At 36.1% G+C, this 27,427-nt stretch overlaps 1 protein-coding gene and 1 pseudogene across 3 annotated transcripts in view; both read left to right on the forward strand.

Annotated features, from left to right (window-relative positions):
- NKAIN2 (Na+/K+ transporting ATPase interacting 2) overlaps positions 1-27,427 on the forward strand; it is an 841,972-nt gene that overhangs the window by 697,620 nt on the left and 116,925 nt on the right. The gene's annotated exons all lie outside the window — the stretch shown is intronic.
- Positions 25,851-27,427, forward strand: part of LOC105853723 — a 51,112-nt pseudogene continuing 49,535 nt past the window's right edge.

The following is a 27,427-nucleotide window of genomic DNA, read 5'->3' on the forward strand; positions in this document are numbered from 1 at the left end:
GTCAGGAGAGGTCTGCCGCGCCATGCGGTCACCTCCGGGGCAGGTGGGGGCAGGTGGGGATCAAACTCATGCGGAAGTGGCTTAAGCTTCTTAGTGCAGTGCTTTAACCTGCTGCGCCACCAGGGAGGGCCGAGAGCTATCAGGTTTTTTTTGTTATTGCGTTGTATGCATTCATTGTAATTTTTTAAGACACACCTCTATCTGATTAATGATTTGCAAATATTTTCTTCCACACTGTAGGTTGTCTTTTTTTTACTCTACAGCTTGTTTCCTTATAAAAACCTTATAGTTTGATGTAGTCCCACTTGTCTATTTTTCCATTTGTTGCTTTTGATTTCAGTATCATAACCTAGAATCTCTACCAAGTCCAATGCTATGACATATTTTTCCTGTGCTTTGTTTAGAATCTTCTGTAATTTTAGGTTATGTGTTTAAGTCTTTAATCTATTTTTGAGCTGATTTTTCTGTATGGTATATGACAAGTACAATTTTGTTATTTTGCTTGTGGGTATGCAGTTTTTTTTTTAAAGAGATGATCCTTTCCCCATTGTGTATTCTTGACACCCTTGTTGAAGCTAGACATACGTGTTTAGGTTTACTTCTAGATTTTCCTTCCTTTTCCCTTGTTCTGTAGACAACCCTGTAAATTGGTAGTATTAGGAAATCACACCTTTGGGAGGTGATTAGGTCATGAGAGTGGAGCCAAAAAAAAAAAGACACTCTTGGTAACTTTTTGATTTATAGACTTCAGAGTTGTGAGAAATAAATACCTGCCATTAATAATCCACACAGTCAAGGGTATTCTGTTATATTATTATCAGAATAATATCACAATTATCAAGGCCTCCCAGTACAAGAATAATTCTTGCCTCATAGAATGCATTTGGAAGTGTTTCTCATCTTCAATTTTTTTTTTTTTTTAATGATTGGCAATATACTGATATTTTCAAATGTTTTCTAGAGTTCAGCTGGTCTAGGGATTTTCTTTGAATTGAGAGACCAATTGCTAGCAAGGACTAGTATGCTCTGTAACAAATATCTAAAGATATAGAAGTAGGTAACAGGAACTGAATTTTTTTAAAGCTTCATTTATTTATGCACACAAAACTGGAATACAGGCCAGAAGTGCAGGGGTGGTGAGAGGATTCGTCAGTGACAGAGTGGGAAGCAGAACAGGCCGACTGATGAAGTACACTGCTGAGGGGAGCAGCAGGCAGGTCAGAAGAGGTCTGCCTCGCCATGTAGATTACCTTCAGGGCAGGATTGAACTCATGCTGAAGTGGCTTTAGCTTCTTAGTGCTGTGCTTTAACCCACTATGCCACCAGAGAATGCCTGGAACTGGATTTTAAGGTACATGATAGAAAAAGCTTAAATTATCATGAATAGAGCCTTAAAAGTAATTCTAATAAGGATTCATAAAGAAAAGAAGATAGCTATAGAAAAATATTCTGTCTTCTTAGAGAGTAAATATGGAACGTAAAGCCCATTGTAACAAAATCTAACGATGGATATGTTATTGGATAATGGAAATCCTTATCACAAAATGACAACGAATTTCACTGATTTGAGTAAATATTCTGGTGTTTTGTGGATGTTAGAACTTGTGAATAATTAAATTGTTTATTTAGCTGAAATTTCTAACCAAACTTATGAAGGAGTAGCTTGGTTCCTCTTGACAGCTAATAGTAAAATGAGAAAGGAGATAAATGATTTAAAAAACCTTACCTAGCCATAGTTTTACAAGTGAAATGTATATTCAAAAGAGAGTACAAAGAGTATGATCAAGCAATCACTTGATAAGGAGATTCGTCTGAATATGAATCACCAACCTAACCAGCTATCTCAAAAAAAAGTCAGAACTATTCTTTTTTTTTTAAATTATTTTATTGAGATAACATTGGCTTACAACACTGTATGTGATTTCCATGTATAGGATCTCATTCCTTCAGACTTAGGCTACGACAGCACAGCCATCACCAAAGCACCAGGAGTCCTTCCCCACAGAACTATCCTTAAAGACAAGGGAAGGCTGACTTCCTCGTACAACTCAGAGATCATCAAAGCTACTACCTTAACACATATTCCCAGAGAACAAGGACAGGTAGGGTGTGGAGTATATCAAGTACTTTCAAAAGATGGGTTGTGTCTTTAAGGTGGATCAGGGTGCCCCTGAACATTGCTTCAGTGGTAGAACCACTGCAAAAGCTATGGAATAGATTTAAAAAAAAAAATTATTTATTTGTGCATACAGAACTGGGGTACAGGCCAGAGGCTCAGGGGCAGTGAGAGGCTTCACCAGAGGCAGAGCAGGGAACAGAACAGGCAGATCGACGAAGTACACTGCTGAGGGGAGCAGCGGGCGGGTCAGGAGAGGTCTGTCACGCCATGTGGTCACCTCCGGGGCAGGCGGGAATCGAACTCATGCGGAAGTGGCTGTGCTTTAACCCGCTGCACCACCAGGGAGGGCCTGGAATAGATTTTTAACAAGCAGAACTATGCAGAGTCACCAACAACCACAAAGCCACGACCCAAGCCCAAAAGTGTCAGAGAGGCAGAACTATCACTTCACTGGAGCTAAAGAATGGAACATTAAGCCAAAAGGATTATTTTCCAGACTAACAGTCTGATGGAATTTGCCATTACTTTCAGACTTACCTGGGCTCTTTATACCTTGACTCCTGCCCATACCTTAAAACAATTTCTAAATAAGACTTTGGAATTTATACTTCAGACTTAATGCTGGGGTAGCTTAAAGCTTTTAAGTCTGTTGGAATGGGTGGAGGTATCTTCCATAAATGAAACACTATAACTGGAGAAACTAGTGGAATTTCAGGGACTGAATATTTCCGTCGCCCAAATTGATTAATAGAGATTTTAGTTCAAAATATGATGTTACCAGGGGGACAGGGTTACTGTGTAGTGATTAAATTGTGAGGGTGAAACATTTATGAATGAGATTAGTGCCTTTATAATAGAGACACCAGAAACTTCTCTAACCATCTCTGCCAAATAGGTGTTGCTAAAGAATGTAGGCCCACTGTCAGACAGTACAGAACCTGATAACCATAACTGGCTTTTGATAAAAAAAAAATTAGTCAACCAGAAAGGAGAACAAAGGCAGGACTCTCCTCAGTCTCACTGATGATGAGGATTTAGGCAATATTTAAAAGGTTGGGGAACAAATAAAGCATTAAACAAGATGATTGGTAGAGTCTGGTTGGTTGTTTTCTGCCAAATTATGTGTAACATGAATTCAGGTCCAGAAATGCAACAGAACTAAACTCACCTAACTTTTAGATATCTCTCATGTTATCATGAGGTGAGCATATTGGTTTCTTTTTCTTTTTCCTATGACCTTTTCTTTTTTTTTTTTTATTCTGAGCTATGAATGGGCACCTTGTGGACAAGTGAACACTCTTCTAAGTTTGCACTCTGAAACACATTTGCAAGTTTGTGAAAACAGCAAGGTTTTTATTTTTCACATTTTTGGAGCTGGGCTTGGGTAGTTTTGTACCACTGCTTTAAGTTTGCAAGTGCTGTTGTTCTTGCTGTTTAAATCAGAAAGAGGGAAGTGGTGGATCACTGTAGTTTCGTAAGAACCTAGGGAGAAGTACTCTGCAAGTGGAAAATGGATCTCGAAAGACTGACTATATTAATTGTCTTGATTTCCAACTTCTACACCTGTGACATATAAATTCCTGTTGCTTTTAAGTCACCAGTCAGGATATTCAGGAATAGCAGTCCCAAATCATTAAGCCTCTTGAGTATTAGGATAATACTTGCCTTATAAAGTGAATTTGAACATGTCCCTCATTGGGTATGTTCCCTTCTTCCAAGTTTTTTGAAGACTAGAGAAAGGCTAGATTCTTTAAATGTTTGGTAGAATTGCTTAATGAAGTCATTGAACTTCTCTCTGTTGGAAGGTTTGGATTACCACCTCAGTCACCCTATCAGGTACCGTTCAGTTCATACTTATTGTTTCTTCAAGACCATCTGAACAGTTTGTATGTTTCTAGGCATTAGTTGATTTCTCTTAAATTATGCCAGTTGTTGGTATATATTTTATAGTAGTTCTTATGATCTTTTTTAATGTGGCATCAGTTGTAATGTCTTCTTATATTTCTGATTTTATTGATATGAGTACTCTCCTTGTTTAGTCTAGCTAAGTTATTAACAATTTTGTTGATCTTTTTAAAAAATTCAGTTTTGTTTATTATTTTCTAGTCTTTTTTTGTTAATTTCGGCTCTTATCTTTGTTATGTCCTTCCTAATGACAAATCTTGACACACTTTGTCATTTTTTTCCTCATTTCCTGTTTGAGGTTAGGTTGTTTATTTGATATCTTTCATCTCCTTTAATATGGGCTTCCCTATACTTCTATCTTAATATTGTTTTTGCTATATTTCATGAGTGTTGGTGTATTTTTTGTTTTCATTAGTCTCATCATAAGTTCATGTTTCCATTTTGATTTTCTTTCTTTGGTCCACTGTTAGATTGTGTGGAAATTAGGGAGTATTTGTGAATTTTCTAATCTTTCCTTGATTTCTAATTTAATCCCCTAAGTAAAAAAAAAAAAAAAGACATTTAGTGTCAGATTAATTTATTAAGACTTTCTTTGTGACCTAACATGATCTACCTTGTGGAATATTCCATATGGACTGACTATTCTTCTACTGTTATATGGAATATTCTATATAAGTTTGTTGGGATCCTTTAATATATAATTTTGTAAAATTTCTATATTTTTGAGTGTTTTCTCTGTGACAACAGTGAGGGTCTTGGGTTCCTACTGCACCATCTTGCTTTCCTCACTCCCCTTCCCACTGGGCTTTGTGTGTCAGTATATAATAAGTTAGTGAATGCATTTTGAAGTCTCTGATTCTTAATAGAAAATTATTCAAAACAAAATATTGTTGTCACTATTAATTTGTGAAAGGAAGCAGGTAAGTTTGTTTTGAAAAAGTGGAATTAGTGATCATTAGAATTTTCACCACAGTTAATAAATTCAAGGGTATCTATTGAGAAAGTAATCTGAAAGTTAGGAAAATACTTAGATGTTGCTTAAGAGATAAAGGAAACCATTAAAAACTCCATAATAGATAAAGAAGCAATGTTATTGTTTATTCATTATCTTGAGTAAACAAACTTTTATCATTTTCTCTTGCCTACCTTATTTTCTATTAGGTGATAATTCATTTTCCTCCTGTTACACTAAAGATTCTTCCAAAATACTCCAGTAATAAAGTGATGCAAGTAAAAATCATATTTGATGGCTCTTTTAATATAGGACTTTTTAAAAAGGATTAGTAAATGATAATATTCACCATACATAGATTATTTCTTCTTAAAGAAAATTTATTGCAGATCTTCTTAAGAGTATTCTGTCCTCTAAATTTCTTGAGAGAGGGCAAGCAGCTATTGTGCTAGTTGCTGGAGACTTGACCAATGTCAAAGACAGAATGAGTATGTTATAAAACAATAGAATTTATTAGTTCAAATAACAAATAATTAGCTGGCTACTTGTATACTCAAAAATACTCAAAATTGGTTGAGTACCTTTTTTAATATAGAGCACTCATGCTATGTATGAAAAGCTTAAATCAGAGTCAATTATTTGCAATACTCCTTAGACATGAGAGAGTACATTCACAGCAAAGCAGAGTACTTACCAAAATCTTGGATTTGACTTCTTAGTTGTACTTGATTGTCATGTGACTTTCCTTAAAAGAATACACAATTTGAAATGTTTATAAATTCAAATACTGAATGCATACATAGAAAAAGCACCCATGCCAGTAGGCAAAGAAATTATAAAATAGTCCAGGATTTAGAATAGTTATTTTTCTTGATTTTTACATAGCACATTCATAGGATAAAATAGTTTTAACAGGGAAAAAAATATTATTGACCTCTACAAATAGTACTTATGCTGAGAAAGAATTAGATGAAAATGCTGAAGTTATTATTTCTGCCCATAAAAATGCAGTATTTCATTTAAGTTTGATCAGAAAATAGTAAGAAAATAAAATGAAAAAAAAGATATTAAAATATATTTTTATTTTCTACTTTCAGTTGAAATATAGACAGTATATAGCAGACTTAGAAACAGTCTGGAGAGTTACTAGGTAGTTATAGTTACCCTAATTATCTTCTTCCACTTTTTTTTTTAATTTGTCATCGTGTATGTGTGTGTTTTATTTTTATAAACTGCCTTTTTGGGGATTTTTGAAATGTTAAATTCTTCTTTTATCCTGTACTTCTTATGAAATTATATCTCCTATTCTGTCTTTATTGATGGTTAGCATTACATCCTTAATAAAACTGTATAATATCTGTATGCTTAGCATCATTTTGAATAATAAAAGGCAATTAGAATTCTTTAAGTTCCCCCCAAACACTCTAACTTTCTGTGGCACATGATTTGCTGTCTATTATTTTATTACTTTGTATAATCCTCTTAATCATTATTACTTTTATTGTTTTTAATTTTCTATTCCCCTGTACATTTTTAAGAACTTTTTATCTCCTTACTATTACAATCTACTCTTCTGTAATCGATTTTCCGGTTGCTAGTAATAGATCATTTTTCTCTCTTTAATAAACTTCTGTGAGTAACGAATAATCAATTTTCAAATAACAGAACCAAAATTTACTCTACCCTCACATCTTAGTATGGAATTCTAGGTTGAAAGCTCTTATTTTGAAGAATTTTGAGACTATTATTCGATTGTCTTTGACTTTAGTTGTTCGGAGAGATTGACTTGGAGTCTTGTTATTGTGTTAGCCATAATGTATCTATTTCCCTTGCTTTTCATCTCCTTTTTAATTCAGGAAAATTCTTCATCATTTTCTTTTGATTTATTGTTTTATTTTTAACCTTCAACAAGGAGTTGATCGTAGGTTGCTTTTTGTCACTTACACCTGCTTTATCCTCCTAGACAATCAATTATGTGTTGGAATTTCTTCATATATTTTTCTCCTCAAATTTCATTGATTATACATTATATATAAGTATAATTTGGAGAGTACTACTGTACTCCTCCATATATGTATATGCTTCTCCTCTGCCATCTCTGGTTCAACTTTTATTTCACATTTTTCATCTTTTCTCTCTTTATAATTGACTTTTAGAAACAGTGAACACATTTTTATTTTCTATATTTTCATGTAACTTCTAAAAGCTCTATTTCTCAAAATTTTCTTTTTGTTTTGTTTTTCATTCTTTTGTACATATTTTAAATATATATATATACATATATATATACACACACACATATATATATATACACACACACACATATTTTTTAATATGCAAGTCTAATCCCCCCCAAAAAGTTTATAACAGTAGATAGTAGATATTGTCATCTGCTCTGTCATCTGCAGCTCTTAGGCTGGGATCTTTGCTCCAGCTAATATCAGTCACACTGCTGGAGGTCATTTTGCAAATTCTAGTTATGTTCTGTGATTACCTCTTTACCTAGTTGTTTTGAATAAGACTCTACTTTTGCCTAAGTTGGGAAGGAATTTTTATTCACTTAGCCTAGCATTCTAATATAGGCATGTAGTTAAAATCTATTCTCTACTTTTGAGCCTAAATGTAGCATATGGATTCAATTTTCTTGGTGACTGGCCCCATCCACCTTGATCCAGGGTCACTCAGTAGGTCAGTCCCCACTCAGGGTCAAAACTGACACTTCAGGGAGCACTCACACCGAGACTGCCCATCTGTGCCCATGCAGATATCTCTTGCTCTCTTCCTCCTTTTACTAATTAACCTGTAAGAAAAACAAACACGCTTTCTTCTATCTCTCTCTCTATTGTTTTTTTTTTTTTTTGAGAAAAGCACACTTTTTTTTTTTATTAAAAAGTTTATTTTTACATCATTTTTCACATTTTTTTTTTCATCTCAATTGTAATCCCCACGGGTTTCCCATCACCAAATCTCACCAAATCACCCCTGTGCCACCACCATAGTCCCGAGAAAAGCACACTTTTATCTCCTCTTTTATCTGGAATGATATAGCTCTTTTTCCACCAAAAATTATAATTTTAATCTCAGTCATTAAATCCCTTTTTTTTATTCTTTCTTTTCCTTTTACATTTAGCTAAAACTTTCTTTTTAATTTCATTTTACTCAAGGGAACTTTTTATAGTTTCCATTTACCATATTGACTAGAAATTTCATATATGATTAATATTTTAGATAGGAGTTATTATAAAAAATATATTTTTATGATTTTTTAAACAGAAAATGTAATTTTATCTTTAATTTTTTTCCCCAAGCCAGACATGAGAAATTATGTTTTCAGAGAATTAGGTTGTTACATTACTTGACTCTTGCTATTTCAGTAAATAATTATGCAGTTCCCACTTTATTATTTTCAAAATAAATTGATACTTATTTTCAAAAACTTATATTCTATAACAAATATTATTTTGAATTTTTTAAGTCATTAAAAAATGTAACATTTGTTCACCAAATAACACATTACACAATACTATGTTATAGCTACATAATGAAATATTTTGAAATATGAAAATACATTCAATACACATTTAAAGTTTTGAAATCTTTTTTCTTAAATTATATAGCTAGGAACCTTTGTGTCCTTATATGTTCTGTCTGTGTTTTTGTCTGATCTTTCACAATAACTTGATCATAAGTCATTTTCTATCATTTATGCATGCTTCATTTGACCAAAATTAACTCGCTTCCTCTCTAGCTCCTATATGTTTTCTATCTCTAGTGCCTGTAGACAAAAAAAAACTATGCAAATTATAAAAATATAACAATAACCAATTGTGTAGCCACAGATTGAGGATCTTTTCAATGAATAAAGTGCATGGGATTGGTGAAATGTTTTAGATACTTAATTGTTTTTGTGCATCTCCTAACTTATGAGCACATTCTACAAAATAATCTTGTTTAAGAAACAACTTACGGGCCCTCCCTGGTGGTACAGCCAGTTAAAAGCACAGCACTAAGAAGCTAAAGCTACTTTAGCATGAGTTTGATCCCCACCCCAGAGGTGACCCACATGGCACGGTAGACCTCTCCTGACGCACCTGCTGCTCCCCTCAGCAGTGTGCTTTGGCAATCTGCCTGTTCTGTACCCCACTCTGTCTCTGGTGAATCCTCTCATTGCCCCTGCACCTCTGGCCTGTATCCCAGTTCTGTATGTATAAATAAATCTTTAAAAAAAAAAAAAAAGGAAACAACTTACAAGTAAGTGAAGTATCATCATATATGTAGAAAGAAATAATACCCCACCAGTACAAATATTCCTTTTATATATCTATGAAGCTCTCATTTTTCTGGCCTGCTAGTTAGTTGATGGTTGAGACTACAAAACCCAGTCCTATTCTGTAACCTTTATTCTTTTAAGATCTTTGCATTAATTCTAGTAGTCACATACTCTTTTAGTAACATGATAAGAAATATGACCTACAGCACTATTCATATATTATTTACTTCTACTGTAAAGCAGTAGAAATTTAAACATCCTTCTTCTATCCTTCCTACATCCCACTAAGAACATCTTATTACTTGATATTGATCAAATCAAACACTACTTAATTTACTTCCTCATTTTTATGGGTAAGTGTTATTTAGAATGAAAAGGAACATTTCTGAATGAATGTATATGAATGTATATTATGTGTTGTTTAAACTTCTAAGTTCATAGAAAAATATATTTATGCATCATGACAGTATATATTGTTAATCTAGCAAGTTAATGGTATTTTCAAAAAAAAACATTTTGTGCTATTTATTTTTTTGGCATTTTACTTAGGTTTGTTATGGAATGAGGTAGCTATCACAACGGGTAATTTTGGTGATAACATTTCTTTCTGATTATTTTTCATATGACCAAAGTATAAACAGTGTATGTATGCTCTGTGGCTATAGTTAGGTGTAAAGAATGGGACTGAGACATATGGGGACAGGGAAAATGAACGCTTGGAAAATCTATAACTGGGTATAATTTAGAATCCCTCTGGTTTCTTTTCATGTGCAAAAAGTTCTCTGTTCTTTTAATTCTATCCTAAGCACCTTCACCTATGAGCAAGTGAAAACCAGAAATAGAAATAAAGACTTGAGAGATCATTTAAATTCATAATTGATATCATGAGCCCAGTAAAGCAAGTAAACTTGCAGGAGAATACAACACAGTGAAAAGTCAACACAGGGAGGAGGAAAAATATGATTCAGGAAAGGCAGGGGAAATGTCATAGAACTGTAAAGAGGAGAAAACACACTGGAAAAGAATAGGATATGCACATTCCCAGAGAAACTAAGATTTACTTCAAATCCTGAATGATTTACACATATATTTTAATCCATGCTTTTCCTTTAGGAATAAAAATTATCAGTGACACAAAGTGAAATGGTGAAGAGTTTAGAGGACAAATTAGCCTGAGCTAGATAATCATTAAAGAATCAGAGAGATATGATCAGAAAGATACCAAATTTCAGTGACAAGCTCCAAAAAAATTATCTGAAGAAGATATTGACACCATACACTTGAACGTGGTCATAGGATTCATCCATTAAAACATTTGTGAACAATCAAAGAATCACTGTGTTAAATATTTTTTAAAATTTTAATAATATAATAGTTTATTTTTACATCATTTTGTGCATTTTTCCAATTCAGTTATAATCCCCGTGTGCTTCCCATCACCAAATCACCCTGTGCCATCACCAAAGTCCAGTGTCTTTCCCTCTCTCCACTGTTTTTGATCCCATTCCTCACTCCACCCCCATAAATTATCTCTGGTATATAATTGTTCATTATTATTATTATTATTTTCTTGCCTGGTCCGTTACACTCCTGCTATGACTGAAACCATTCAGTATTTTCCCTTTTCTTTCTGGCTTATTTCACTAAGCATGATCTTTTCCAGCCCCATCTCCATGTTGCTGCAAAAGACATGTGTTTCTTTCTTTTTTTTTTTTTTTTGTGGTTGCTGAGTAATATTCCATTATGTATATGTAACACATCTTTTTGATCCAGTCATTCACTTTTGAGCATTTGGGCTGTTTCCATGTCTTTGTAAATAATGCAGCAATAAATATAAGGGTGCAAGTATCTTTTTGAATCAGTGTTTTTGTGTCTTTTGGGTAGATACCTAGGAGTGGGATTGCTGGGTCATATGGAAGCTCCACATTTAGCAATTTGAGGAACCTCCAAACAGTTTTCCATAATGGTTGTACTAGCTTGCATTCCCACCAGCAGTGCAGGAGAGTTCCTTTTTCTCCACTACCTCACTAAGCTGAACTACATGAGAGACTCAGAGAAATGGGAAATTCATGTAGAGAGCAGGCTCTGAGGGCTGAGCAGTGGCCCTTCACATATTTTATCAGCCTCTCAGGTGGGCAGTTGATCAGTGCGGGATTTGATCCCCCTCAGCCTCAGCACATGAAGAGCCAACAGCAGTCTCTAGTCAATCATCAAGCATATGCAAAGGATTCAAAAGCAGACAAAGGGGCAGCTGTTCTTACTCACAAGTGGAGGAATAGTTCCTGTGAAGGAAGATCTGGACTTGATAGTAAGTGGTGAAGCTTGCATGGTTCTGGCTTGTTGACATGGGATTCTAAAAGTGTTGTAGAAAGTGGGGGCTCCCTGCCATCCAGCAAAACTCACTGCATTTCTATAAGAGAGTGGGTTCCTTACAGAGAAGTTCCTGGGTAAGAAACCATTAATTTTCTAAACAATAAGATCATACAAACCAGCAAACTAAGGGTGTTTATAATCATAAAATATCTTTCTCTCGTGAGGAAAGGTTTGTTTCCTTAGTGATATAAAGCAGAACTCACATACAAATAAAACTTCAGGAACATACTAAATCCACAAAATTGCTTATGCTTGCAATCTGTTATCTTCAAGGCAATAAGAAAATAACTTTGCCTGAAATTTTGTGTTTGTATGAATCTGCTGAATATTTTAGATTTCAAAAATATGTACAATAGCAGTTACCAGTCTAACAACTTGTGCTGGAGATTCTTTAGATCTGGGTTTCTCAAAGTGTGCTGCCTGAATGAGGAACATTAGCAGTACCTGGGTCTTGGTAAAAATGCAAATTATCAACCTTCTCCAACTACTAAATCTGAAATTGTGTGATGGAACCCAGAAATCTGTTTTAATTGTCTCTTAGATGGTTCCAAATATGCACTGACGTTTGCTGTTTTAATTGTCTCTTAGATGGTTCCAAATATGCACTGACGTTTGACAATCACTACCTTAGCAAAAGCAATGTGTTGATAAACCATTCCCACCATATAGTATATTGAATCATTTTGAAAGGAAATTGAATAGAGGGAAATTTAATAAAACATATAATGAACCCACCAAGGGAATCCAGAATGAAAAACTGATACATGTAACCATGGACATTGGTTTCTTTGAGCCTAAAGGATGAAAATAGGTCTCTAAGTCTGACACACATGTCCTCCAGATGTTCCCATTTTTACCTCTGTCTTGTTTGTTAGCTAGTCAGTCACTTATGTAGTGTTTGGCAAATATCGATATTTTGCCCTCTGCACAAGAAGGTAAACAGGGAAAGAACTTCTGAAACTTGAGCCTGCTTATCTCATTCTAAAGTACAACTCCTCTTCCCCTTCCTTCTCTATTACACAGACCCTTAGTATCCCCTAAGAGCCAGCTCACATAAGTCATTTTTTGACTCCCACAGGTAAGGCTAGTTACTTCTAGTTCTAAATGAGGACATTGTCTTTTTCTTTTTTGCATTTATCATGTGTAATTGGAAGTCATGTGGGTACAGATATAAAATCAACTGAATTGGGGATATCTGAATGAGAGACTGGAAGATTATAAGTAATCAGATTCTCTGGCTATCTCCTACGTGAGACACAAGTGATTGAGATCTGAGCATAACAGAAAAAAAAATTCTGCCCATTAGTCCTTTTGGATAGGTGATTCGGTGCTACTTTCAGCTACAAAGGCAGAGGATTATAATTAGTGATAAAAGACATCTTGAAAAATGAAATGTGATTGCTCAATGCAGCAGGTTTCTCAATGTTTGAGCCACTGTGATTGCTCAAAGCTGAACACTAAAAAAACTCGCTAACCATATTATATGTGGGATTGTTTGCAAGAAGTTGTGCAAAGTAAATCAACCTAGATACAATGCAAACTTATAGAATGTTAAAACTAGAAGCGATTTTAAAAATTGTTCAGGTCAATCCACTGTGTAAGTAAGGTAACTTCAAGAAAGTTTACCTTCAAAAAAAAGCCAAAATAAGGAATGTGTATCCTAAACCAGGATATTGAGATTACTAGCCTCTTGACCAAAGTTACTGGAAACTGGTCTAAAACATAAGTTATGATTGTTAGTTTCTTCAGAAGATTTCAGTATTCATGTTTACCATATATCAGCTACATAGGTACTATTCGCAGTTCTATTTTACCCTGCTTTCTCAGGAATCCTTAAAGTCAAAGCTTGCTTCTAGTACAAATGATCACTGAATAATGTCTATATGTCTATTCCCATGAAAGGGGTTGGTTAATAGCACAAGATTTGTAATCTGTCAGATCTGGATGCAAAACCCATCTCTGAATCTCACCAGCTTTCCTCATTTATAAAATGATTTAATATCTTCTAATCATAATATACTCATCTTGTAGAAAAAGGTTGACAAGGAATAATTTTAGAAAGTCAAATAAGTGATTATTAATGTATGTAACAAAGGTACAGATGCACATTGAAAAAAATCTTATGTTTTATATTTCAATTTTTTTTTTTTATCCTGAGAACTCATTTAGATCAAATTCAGACTAGAAAGGACATGGGAGTGATTCTAGTTCAACTCTCCTTCATCTTATTAATAAAGCAAAACACGACTCAGAAATTGAAAGTACCTTGACTACTAAAATGCAATTGTTTCCTTAAGCCATAAATAGTTATTTATTGCTGCTTTATGGATTTCCCAGATATTTAGCAGCTTAAAACATCACACCTTTATTATCTCACAGTATCTGTGGGGAAAAATCTAGGCAAGGCTTATCTGAGTCCTAGATTCAGAATTTCTCACAAAGTAACAATCAAAGTTTCGGACAGGTTTGTAGTCTTATCTAAGGATTGACCAGAGAAAGAAGCACTTCTGAGCACAGTGAAATTGGTGATACAATTTAGTCCTATGTGGATATGGAACTGAGGCTTCAGCTTCCTGCTGGCTGTCATTTACAAACTCTCTCAGCTCCAGAGCCTGCCTGTAGTGCATTGTCTTGTGGGTGTCCTCTTATGGACAAAATAATTGTGTTCCTCAAAATTCTTTTTTGAATCCCTAATCCCAAATGTAATGATACTAGCAGGTAGGATCATGGAAGATTATTAGATCATGAAGGGATCTAAGTGCTCTTAAAAGAGAAGATCTTGCCTTGTATGCTCTGCTTTCAGCATGTATGAGAAGTTGGTAGGAGACAGCCCTTGCCAGAACCTAACCAGGCCACCCTGTACTGGGACTTCTGGCTTCTAGAACTATGAGAAGGAAATTTCTATGATTTAAGAGCCACTTAGTTTGTTATACTTCATTCTAGCAGCCCAAAAAGATTAAGATACCTCCTAACACAGAAGGTTTACAATATGGCAAGCTTGCTTCTTGAAGCCAGCACAGACCCCTGCAAGACAGGCCTTAAAAACATTAGTGACGTGGCCCCCGGCACAGCAGTTTAAAGCACACCACTGCAAGCAAGCCACAACCAATTCAGTGCAAGTTTGATCCCTGGCCCTGGAGGTGATCCACATGGTGCGACAGACCTCTTCTCACCCACCCTCTACTTCCCTCAGCAGTGTACTTCCTCAGTCTGCCTGTTCTGCTCCCCACTCTGTCTCTGGTGAACCCTCTCACCACCCTGCACCTGTGGCTTTTACCCCAGTTCTGAATGAATAAATAAATAAATCTTAAAAATAAATAAATCTTTAGCAAGGTAATCAAGACCACGAAAATACACATACCCCAACACTTTTCCTGAATTCTATTGGTTAAAAGCAAGTCAAAGGCTGAATCCATGGTCTAAACCTTGCAAAGTCATGAACTACAGGAGGGAGGAGTCATGGGGCCTTCCATTTCTTTAATAATCCTTTACTTCATTATGCTTCTAGCAGTCAGTGCACTATTCCTATTTTGGAAAACAATGTACTAACCAACATTATTCATCACGAGTCAATTTTCCTTTAAGCATAATTTGAGTATCTTCTTAAAAGGAAATATTTCTAATGTCCTCAAATGAGTACATTACTGATTTTTCTCTTCACTTTATTCTTAACTTCTGTTTTCCAAATGTTAACATAATAACCATACAGTCACATGCTGTTCTTTTAAAACTTTCAGTGTTTTACCTCAACAGATTTTACTTCTACTCTCTTTGAATCTATTGTCTTGAACCATGTTTTTTTCTAATTCTTCAGAACTTTTTGATCATCACATAATTTTTTTGTCCTGTTTTTCCTTATCCCTTTTCACATTTGGGGTCCTCCTGACTATTCTTCCCCTACGTCTCTCAGGTTGAGCCTGTCTCCCTACCTCCACCACGTGTTTCATTCCATCTCACTTGAATGTTTATATCAAGTCTCATGGGGTGGTTATAACAACTTTAGCCTCAAACATACTTGCTCCAATTCCTCTCTTATGTTGTTCTATACATTGGAGTCACTGAGTCCTCTGAAGCACTGTGTTCCTTTCTCCTGTCATGTCATATTAAATTATTTAAGACCCCTTGCCCATCTTTCCCATCTTATTCTTGCAAGTGCTCCCTGTTCCTGGAGGAGACACTTAAAATAAAATACTGCAAGGAAAAGAGGGCAGGGTAGAAAACAGGAGGGAGGGAGAGAAGAATGACAGTAAAGTTACTTTTCATTTCTTCCCCTCAAGAATTCATCCAGACCAAATAGGGAAAGAGAAAATGTATACATCTAGAAATAGCCATAGAAAAAGTGTATCTATTCAGTTTTTCGACCTCTCGATATTTATCCTATTATTAACAGGTGATTCCCCCTTCAACTTACCTCTTAAAACACAGAACATACACAATTAGGAAACACACAACGGTTAAAAACATGCAGCAACATGCCCCAGGGTACTTACAGCTTCCTTTGTAAGTGAGTCCATGAAGGAACAAGACTCCTGCTTTCAGGGCTCATCTCTATGCCTCGGGTACTATGATCGCCTTCAGCTAACAGATGATCAAAACACAGTTTTATTTTGATACTTAAAGACAAAAATTTGGTGTGTGGTATTGTAAATATTGAAAAGAAAAATCAAACAAAACAAACAAAAACCACATTTATGTTTAAGGTAGTCAGTGCCTTGGGGAAGCCAACTTTCCCCACGGGGCTGACTAACCACAGATGGATCTAATCTGCCCCACGTTTGGCACCAAATCTGTTACAGGACAGGGAGAGGGGCAGCACTGAACCCCCAAACCTGCCTGCTCCAATCAGTTCTGCCATCCACCGCATCAAGACAAAACATATAAAACTTTAATGAAGAGACTTTAATAAAGTGAGTATTCAATACAGAACACAATATAATGTCTAAATCAAACACCTGAAGTTACCCATCCCCTCGTGGCAAAAGTCAACCCAAAAGGGATTGGCCCAAAGCAAGGCCTGAAAGCTGCCAAAGATTAAAGCACCTTCTGACCTGGACCCATGGAAAAGGGTCAGAAATGGCCAGACAAGTCTGGGAGGAAAAGAGCAAAATCAAAATCAATATAAACACTGCCATAGTCACTTCCCTACAGGTTTCTTACCCACATCTGCCCTAACCAGTCCAGGGCCAGGAAACAAGCACGGTTTCTTCATCACATGCTTGACTCCATGTGGCTTCCTCAGGTCTCCTGGCTCTCCATCCTGCTTCCTTCTTCTCTTCAGATTCCTTCTCCTCTCTTTTTTTTTTTTTTTTTTTTTTCTCTGCTCAGCTCCACCTTCTTTCTGGGTAGGGCAGGAACCTGGAACTTCCCCTTTTCCTGGGGACCACCCTGTTACAGTATCTGAGTATAACTGAATGGTTAGCCATCTTTTATCAAAGGAAACTAAAACTACCTCATTTTAAAATGTGCTATTATATTAGCTAATACTTTTTTTACCTTTCTTTGAAATACTGGTCTATTGCCTACTGTAACACAATCAGTGAAAATCCACCAAGATCTGAGAGAAGTAATATTCTAAGTTAGCTTTATTTTTTGATATTTTCATGAGAAATAAAAATAGTGGGGTGGAAGAAATAAGCAAAAATATCTTTGCTATTATTCACAAGCCATTATGTAAATGAACTCAGCTTTGTCAATGAGTTACAGTGTTCATATGCTGATAAAAGTGCTATCTGCCCCTCCCTCATCTCTTATTTTAAATATAAGCATAATGCTAAATGAGGTAACTGAATGACTAATAAATTACTTCCAAAAGCTGAAGTGAAGATTGCTCTCCTCAAGTCTAAGGCTTTTTTCTGATTATGATGGAGACTCATGTGACCCCATCTTTAAAGTCACTTTCTGCAACAATCAGTTATGTGGTGAAGAGTCCAGTGACAACACAAGCTGAACTATGCATTTGATATCGGAAACATAATCGTATTGTGGTTGTCAAATACCCAAACTATTTGTTGGAATTAATATAATTTATAGCATATGGCACAGCATATGTCATTTCAACTAGGATAATTTGAAGTCCTCCTGTGAGTGGTCTTTATCACAATGCAGCAGTTAAAGAGCCAGGTTGAAGCATGGACCTGATACTTAGTGATATACTGATACACACTGAATTTTTCTTTGAAGTTGTCCTTAGAAAAATATCCATTTGGAAATTTTCTAAGTCAGGGCAGCATCTTTTTGCATGCAAATATACTTGGGAATATATTCCAGGTTAAAAACAGCATGGTGCTAACTAAGTATTACTATCGGAAAAATCCTGATAAATATCGTAATACTGATAAGAAGCACTTAACTCATGCTGGGGAGATTAGAAAAGCAAGAATGCAGGTGAGCTACTCCTGACTCAGACTTGAAAAGTGGGTAAGAGTTACTCAGGATAAGCAGGTGACAGGGAGATGGTCTGGCTTTGTGTGACTGAGCATGCAGGTACAAGAAGGGAGGTGGACCAGGGAAGACAGGGAAGTTCAGAGACACTGGCTGTGGACACATGAGTATATAGTTCCTTGTAGCCACCACTAATTATGCTTCTGTCTCTGGGCCCCTAGGGAAAGGACACCCTTATAATCCAAGGGGCCAGAGCAATGAACTGTCCTACATTGCATCTGACTCAATCCTACCCATAAGCTGTAAGAAGAAAAGAAGTCACATTTTTTAACAGAATTTAAAGTATTTTTGGGGTCTCCCTGGTGGCTCAGGGGTTAAAGTCTCAGCACTATCAAGTTATCCCCAGCCACTCAAGCATGAGCTCCATCCCCAACCAGGGAGCTAACCCACATGGGATAGCAGACCTCTCCTGTCCCACACACTGCTCACCTCAGAGTTCTCTGGTGAATCCTCTCAACCCCTCACACGTCTGCCTCAACCTGGTTTCTTATATGCATAAATACATAAAATAAATCTTTTAAAATACAGAATTTTTTAAAAAGGAAGAACAGATACTATGTTATAAATTCTGTAACCCAAAGCAAGTACTGTAAATCTGAATTTCATACATACCATTCCATCAACTGTTTTAGGCATTTGCTTAAAAGCGCTTATCTCTGTATATATAAATACTTAATATATGGTTTATAGTTAAACAAATATATGTGTATATACATATTTTTCCTGAGCATTAGGTTGCAAAAGTTAATGGGATGTTAGGTGCCCTGGCATCCACAATTCTGCTGTCCTGGCACATTTGGTGAACAGGAATAGTAACTGAGGTTCACTTATGCAATTGTTCTAATGAAATCATTGCAATCAGACACATTGCAAAGAGGTATTCTATTCTTCTGTCCATTAAATACATTAAATACATTGCCTATCTCCCTCAACTCTGCATAAATTGCAGAGGCAGTGTTATTTACCAATTGGAACCAGCAGCATTAAACTAGCGCCGGCTGATTACTAGACTTTTGCCCGGTGAACTTTATGTTCACCCATTGAATCTGTTGATTGTTTCTGTTCCTGCTTTGGAACATGACTTCCCTAGAAAGCACTTCTTCATTCAGCTTCTGTGCTGGGAAACAGACAACAGCTTGACAATAGCAGCTGCTCTTGAACAAAGCAGGTAGAGAGACAAGAAAGATCGCTGAATCCATAACAATAACCACATCATGACATAGTTACAGTAAATCTCCAGAGTGACCTGCACACATTCAATGCCATATGTTTTTTGTTTGTTTGTTTGTTTTTTGTTTTGGTACTGGAGCCACTTTCCACTGTATTCCTGCTAGTGTGAAATGGGTTTTTATCCAGAAAATTAACATGAACATTTATTGATAGAGGTGAAGGCTATATTTTCACAGTCAGCTAAATGCACCAGTTGACTTAATGAAAATATTTGCATTTGTTTTACCTGAAATATAGGAATAGGTGCCTAAAGTTCTATTTCTCTCTTTCTTCCCTTCTCTTTCTTTTCTTTTCTTTCTCTCCTTTCCTTCTTTCTCTCTTTCTTTCCTTCCTTCCTTCCTTCCTTCCTTCCTTCTTTCTTTCTTTCTTGAATTGAGTTTCATTGTTATTCCAGTAATATAGCTGTTAAGCTGTTCTTCCCTGCATTTTCCTTTTTGGGACTGTATTTTTTTTTTTTTTCCAGTGATGTATGGGAGAACTGTCTCTCTCCTAATGTCTTCATTTGGCTTTGATCAGTGTAATAGGATTTACTGCTACTGTAGCCTGCCCAGGAAAAAAAAAGATTGTCAATATGGGCAACACTTTGTGGTCTGTCAGGAATTAAAAAACTGCTCTCTCTGACTCTGCTTCTGAAAACAATTTATCTACGGAAGATTTAGATTTATGCATATGTTGGAAAAAACGGACCAGCCTAAATCCCAACCATTCACACTCACTGAGGGGATTTCTCTGGGCAGGGATTGTATTACCTGGATAGTAGAATGATTCTCAGATAAATAGAAACTTTCCCTCACTCTCTTGCAAATATTTTCTCTTGTAAATATGTTATCCCACTTAATCCTACTTTTGAGAGTGTTAAAAGGGCTAAATAATTTTCTGTGTATTCCTAAAGAACAGTATCCCATCATGATAACAGTGGTCCGAATAACCAAATCTGAGACTGTCTCCATCCTAAATCCTGGATGATTATAGAGGATACTGGGCAACCTGCCTTGTGATGTGGGAAGTCATTTGTTTCCAGAGCTATGATGCATTATTAAAAAATACTTCATTTTAGAATCACATTATAAAAAGAGAATATGGAAGGAAAATTGTGCTGATATGGGATATCTCAAAGAAAATACAGGGTTTTTTTGTTTTGTTTTGTTTTTTAGCATACAGAGCTGGGGTACAGGCCAGAGGTGCAGGGGTGGTGAGAGACTTCACCAGAGACAGAGCGGGGAGCAGAACAGGCAGATAGACGAAGTACACTGCTGAGGGGAGCAGCGGGCCGGTCAGGAGAGGTCTACCGTGCCATGTGTATCTCCTCCAGGGCAGGCAGGAATCGAACTCATTCGGAAGTGGCTTTAGCTTCTCAGAGCTGTGCTTTAACCCATTGCGCCACCAGGGAAGGCCAGAAAATACAGGTTTTTGTAGGGGTGGGGGTCAATACAAATGGGTTTCATTTCAGAGTTTTGTCCGCACTCTGTTTCACTCCCAGGAGCTACCTCCAGTGCATTGAGCACTGACATTGGAAATATGCCCTCGATTTGCTGTCTTCTGGAGCAAATATTGGGTGTCCCCTCTACTTCCTCATATGTTTATACTACAGGTCTTTCTTGTGCTTTTGTTACGGGAAGACAGGAAATTCCCTGAAACATAAATGAACATGTAACTTTCTAAGTCACCTTAACAAGCTAAATTGCTGAAACTACAGCCACTTTCAAGTCCCTCTTGAGACTGCAAACAAGTGACACGTTGTCCTATGGGCTTGATTTTGTGTGTATGTGTGTGTGTGTATATACATGCACACAGAAAAGTAATAGGATCTATATTATGCAGAAAAATAACTAGCAGAAGCTGTATAGGTCAAGAAAATGGAAATAAAACAGTTTGGGGGACTTGTCCAATACCTGGCAGAATCAGGACTTATTTAGGCCATTGTTAATTCCTTGCCTCTTTTGGGAAAGTGGGCTCCCAGCAAGCTTACTCAGGAAGTAAGGGTCTCAGTTAAGCAAAAGCAGCTAAAAAATGGAATCTTTTCTGTTGACTCACTGTATAACCTCAGTGATTTATTTTCATATCATCTCTGCCACTGCCATTATGAACTAAAAAATCACAATCCGTTTTCTGGGCCCTCCCTGGTGGAGCAGCAGGTTAAAATACTGCAGTAAGAAGCTAAAGTCACTTCAGCATGAGTTCAGTCACCGCCAGCCCCGGAGGTGATCCATATGGCACGGCAGACCTCTCTTGACCCGTCTGCTGCTCCCCTCAACAGTGTACTTGATCCATTTGCCTGTGAAGCCTCTCACCACCCCTGCACCTCTGGCCTATACCCCAATTCCGAGTGAACAAATAAATAGAGCTTAAAAAAAAAAAAAATCACATTAATCGTTTTCTGCCAGAATCTTCTTGTGTCTTATAAGACTTTTTGAAATTAGAGCACAGTATAATCCCTGACAGTTTAATAGTTAGAACACATAACCTGAGCTTCTGCAGAATCCCTAGATCTTTAAGTGACCAAAACAAATTAACTAGATTTTCAGATTGCAAAAGTCTATGATCAGTGGTATCTATGGCAGCAATAGTGGCAGAATGAGTTGTGAGAATCAAAATAAGGACAAAACATTTCATATTGATAAATTTAATTAACTTAATTGGTAGGTCATATTTTCTGCTTAGTTTTTAGCTATTTAATAAGTTTTTAGTGGAGTGGCTCATTAACCACTTAATACCTAACCTAGATCTTGAGTTTTGGGTTCATAATTTGTTACATAATCCGAAATATTTGTTTTTTATGTTGCAGCTTTAAGTGTACTTAGGTGTCTTTATTACACAAGAGCTCTCTTAATGATAAACATTATGACACTTTAATACTTTTCATAAGCAATGCTTTCTACAAACCCCAACAGAAACTAATGCAGGATTTCAAGTCTACACAAGTAAATGTAGGCTTGTTAGCAATATGTCTACTGTATAATAACAGAGATCAGTAAATTTTTATTTTGTAAAATACTTCCTCCAAGACGGACCCATACCTTCTTTTAGACCTGCCCTTAAAATTCCTACATTCTCTCCACACACCAGCAGTGCATCGACTTGTAATCCATCTTGGCAGCTGGTTCATCTAAATGAGCCAGAAATGACTTCTCTACTCAGAAGTCTGAGTTTGGTTGGGCTGTGCCATTTCTGACTTGATTAAAAGTACACCTGTGACCAAACAGGTGATGAAACACAAAACACGTGCACAGAGACAGATGGATGAAGGCTGGCATAATTGTAGTTTCACTCAATTATGATTTTCACAGGCGCCAGGTGATTTCTATTTTTTTATGGCTTCACTCATCTCAGGAAGTCCCAGCAGACCTGGAAACAGAAGAGAGATGCATCCTGGTTTTGTCTAGGCCAATGTGTACTGTGGGCACTTCAGAGAGTTGTGCAACAAAAAAGCAATTAGCTTCTTGAGTCTAGGGTGCCATTTAGAATATCTAAGCTACAGTGCTTCATCATAAAATTGACCTTTTTAATTTTTTATGTCGGAAATTTTCACTAAAAGTGTTAGCATAAAGAAAGTACAGCTCCAGGGAAAATATCAAAGGCATGGAGTCATGAAAATCTGTGCTAACCTGAAGGAAAGTTGAAATCAGCTCCATATGAATATAATAAATACCGTGTCATGAAGTACCCAGTGCTTAATTTTTAAATAATTGGGATCATTAAGTAACATAACAATGACATAGAGACATAGTTCAGATAGACCAGATCTGCGTGAGAAGTAGGCAGGCAGTATATCTTAGATTTACAGCCAATTTACAATCATGCAGAATAATTGCTTTGCTCTCTAGAAAAGAGGTCCTTTTCTCATTACTTTTGACTGTCATTCCTTCCTTGCTGTAATCATCTTAATGTGATCATAATTTATGTACTGTATTTTTCAAAGCTATATCAGATTTGCCATTCTAATTTTCCTGTCCAACTGCACTATTTCAGCAGGTGGGAAGGGGGGGTTGGGGGGAGAGGATGAGTAATTATCAATAGAAAAAAAGGAAAGGAATTTATTTAGGAACAGAATTGCCTTAGGAGGTCATCAGAGTCACCCGTGCGGGCCACAGTTTTGTCTTGCCAGTAATAACACACATGTCCATTTAACTCATTTTCCTATTTATTTTTAATTAGGTTACTTTGTTATTGTTGTTGTTATTTATTTACTTTGTTAAGACTATTCACCTGCCAGCCTTTCCTCTTAGAGAACTGTTAGAGGGAGTGTAGGAGGACTTGGCTGGGGGCTAGGAATTCCAGTCATTAACTACATGACCTTGGGCGATTTTTTTGATCTTTTCAGTACTTCAACTTCTCCATCTGTAAAGGGGAGTGCAATCTAGATAGTTGAGGTTGAAGTTTAATAGCTTAAAGCAAAATTTGTTATCTCTTGGGGAGAATCTGTGTGTTAGTTGGGCTCAGCTAGAGGGTTCTGACATGGGGCAGTAGGTCAGATGATGGTGGGCCTGGGGCTGAAGTCATCTGGACAAGGACCCATGGTGACTCATTCACAATAGTAACAGTCAATAGTAGCCACGGCTTGGGGCTCAGCTGGGAGTGAGTCACTGTATCTTCTCTTAACCTCTTCCTGTATCTTGTACATGTTGTACCTAAGCACAACATCTTAGTGTGGAGGGAGAGTATTCCAGGAGATACTTTTTGAGATACTCAAGAGTCAAAAAGCAAGAATTGAATTACTTAAACTTGAGAGTACCAGGTTCCTGGAGTAAAGGGTTAGATGCTACATCCTCATGGAGCAAGTGGGAGATTACATTGCAGAAGAGCATGTGGGATGGGAGAAATCATTGCAGCATATCTGGGAAACAAAATCTAACATATCTACTCCACAAGGTTGAGGGAATTATTATATTGAGAACAGTGTCTGGCACATCCCAAGTCATGAATAGATGTTAGATATTAATATTGTGATATTAAATGATAGCTGTGTTACGTCCTGGTCTCATCATCCTCACTACAGTTTCCGTGATCACTTTTTTTTTTTTTCAACATTACACAGTTAACATTTTCAATTAACATTTTCATTTGCAGACAGGGGACAGATGCATTTATTGATATTTTGAGTTTGAGTGAATATGTAATCATTTACTCTTTTCATAGATTTCATAGAATATAGGTTATGTAGTTTGATCTTTTTGCTGAGGCCTGCCTAGTTCATCCATGTCATTTTGCAAATATTTCACTGCTTCTATCTGTGAGGGCATGTTATCGTACATGGAAGCTCTAGTCTAAAAGGGGTCAGTGGTATATACAATCTCACACAAGTGATGCAAGGAAGAGCATATTTTAAACTATGCAAAATAGGTCTCACAGGAAAGCATGGTATTTATATCTTGAACTTCACATGGCTGGGAAAAAATTCAACATATAAAAAATTCAACAACATACAAAAATTTCATTTTTAATAATCAAAAATTCTGCAAAATATAGTAAACAGGTATCAATAAAGTACATTTGTATTGGCATCATATCTTTAAAATACAAAAAAATTAAGGGCTTTTTCTTGCATGGTATTTGTTAAGTAAGTTAGAATCTAGGTGAATTCCTTGCTCATAGCAAATACTAAAAGGAATATGTGTTTATAAGGATGATGCATGGATATATTTTTAATTTCACATTTTGATGACTTCCAACATACTTTAATAATATTCAGAATAACCTATTTTTACTCTTTAAGTGAAAATACTCTAATCATTGTTCTACAGATGAACATTATAGGAATTAGATGAAAAATCAGGTAAAATCATGAAAGTCACAAGAGAAAATAACCCATGCATTAAATATTTTAATAGGATCTCACCAAGATGTGGGAAAGAACATTTAAAAATATACTTCCCTCTGAATTGATTAGTATTACTTTTGTTCACTCAGAATCTCATTAATAAAAACCCAAGGTGTTGAGCTACATCAGTAATTCCTTTCCAAAGGAAGAGGTTCATCACAACTGAGAAATTAAATTATAGTCACGGGAAAGAGGACATTATATACAAAACATGGTGCTGCTTCTTTTGAATTTCAGATAACTGATGTAGATCTCAGTTTGCAAATGGATGACACAATTTTATTTTCATCAAGCTTCTCAAAAAGATAAATAAATAATTAAATAATAAAAGCTCTCACTGACCCAAATTGTGAAAGTCTATATCCACCAAAACAATTGCAAGTCAACTTAGTGGCATTTACCTAAGACTGGTTTAAAGACACTTAGAACAGGTGAGATATAAAATATCTGGTAGAAATTAAACTAAGAGAGAAAAAAATGCACCTAAAATAAACTGGATGCTCTAATACAAAAATTGTTTTTACCCTCAGATAATAGACTAGTAGACAATTATTCAAATTCCATTAAAAAAAAAAGAAATTTCATGCTATTCCTGTACAAGTCATTTCTTTCCTGTTCTATAAATACAGAAATTAAAGCATAGAGTTGGCCAGCAAGCACATGCAAAATATGATTAGCATCATTTACCTTCAGAGAAATGCAAACCAAAGCTATAATGAGATAGAGTCCCACATTGGTAAGAATGGCCCATATCAAAAAGACAGGAACAATAAGTATGAGTGAGGATGCAGGAAATAAAGAACCTTTGTACACTGTTCGTGGGAATGACACTCGTCCACCCCTGTGGAAAACAGTTGGAGGTTTGTCATTATATGAAAAATAGATCTATCATATGATCCAGAAATTCCACTAGTGAAAGAATGCAAAACCACTAATGTGAAGGGATGTATACACACCTATGTTCATGGAACCACAATTTGTTTTTTTTAAAGATTTATTTATTTATGCATACAAGAACTAGGATACAGGCCAGAGGTGAAGGGGGTGAGAGGATTCACCAGAGACAGAATGGGGAGCAGAACAGGCAGATGGAGGGAATACAGGTGACCATACCAGTCACCTCCCAGGCTGGGAATCAAACTTGCATTGCATTGGCTGCAGCCAGCTTCATAGCATTGTGCTTTAACCTGTTGTGCCACTAGGGAGGGCCCCAGAACCACTATTTGTAAGAGCCAAATTGTTGAAAAAAGCCAGATGCCAAAGACAGATGAATGGATTAGGAAGATATGACATGAATACACACTGGAATACTACTCAACTAGAAATCAAATAAATTTTTACCATTTGTGACAACATGGTTAGAATTGGAGAGGACTAGACTAAGCTAAATGCCAGGAAAAAGACAAATAACAGATGGTGTCACTTATATGTGAATATAGGGAAAGAAAACAAAGGGTCAGTTAAAAACAAAATGATAACAAACCCTAGAAATCTTACTGAAGAATTGAGGCTATGAAAGGGGGGCAAAATGGGAAGAACAAAATGGGGAGGGGCAAAGTGGACAATAGTGGATGATGTGTGCCCCTTTGTGGGGGGATATGGTGTTAATGTATGGGAATGTGTAAGTAACCATACACCTCTAAATCATATACAGTATGCTAACCAATGTCCCTTCAATTAAAAAAGAAATCCAAATAAATAACAAATTTTATAGAATTTGGAAATTATGGAGACTAAGTCCTGTACAGTTTTCAAAACTATGCTTGCTATAAATAATGTCCTTTGCTCATGGAGTATTGTCACCCGGAATTTTTAGCACACAAAATAACTTGGTTGATAAAATTAAGGATGTACACCTATATAAACAGTGATATGTGTGTTCATCATATTTTATATTCTTTGTCTGAGGAACTCTGTCATAAGACTGTAACTGAATATGAAAATGGACAATAAACCGTGTGATCTTATGAAGATGTTCTTTGAGCTCCTCTACTCAAATATTCACCCACATGAGTTTTATAAGTTTATATATACATATGATGATAAATTTAAAAATATTTCTTTTTATAATCAGCACTAATATTTACATATGTTGCTCTATATGTCATCACCAAGAGTCTTTGTATTTTTCACAGTAGAAAGCTATCAGTCATGAGAATCAGTCTATTTAGGTTTTTGTATTAATCAGGATTATTGCATAATAATGTAATATCTAAATGAAGAGTTGCAAAATTTAGGATGTTTTGGGGATTAGCTCTGTCCTTTCATCCCTGTTTGGGCAAGGGATTTGTAACCACTTCTGGAAATACAGTGAGCCCA

Source organism: Condylura cristata, unplaced genomic scaffold (genome assembly GCF_000260355.1).
Source record: "Condylura cristata isolate star-nosed mole 26May11 unplaced genomic scaffold, ConCri1.0 scaffold00001, whole genome shotgun sequence".
NCBI lineage: Eukaryota > Metazoa > Chordata > Mammalia > Eulipotyphla > Talpidae > Condylura > Condylura cristata.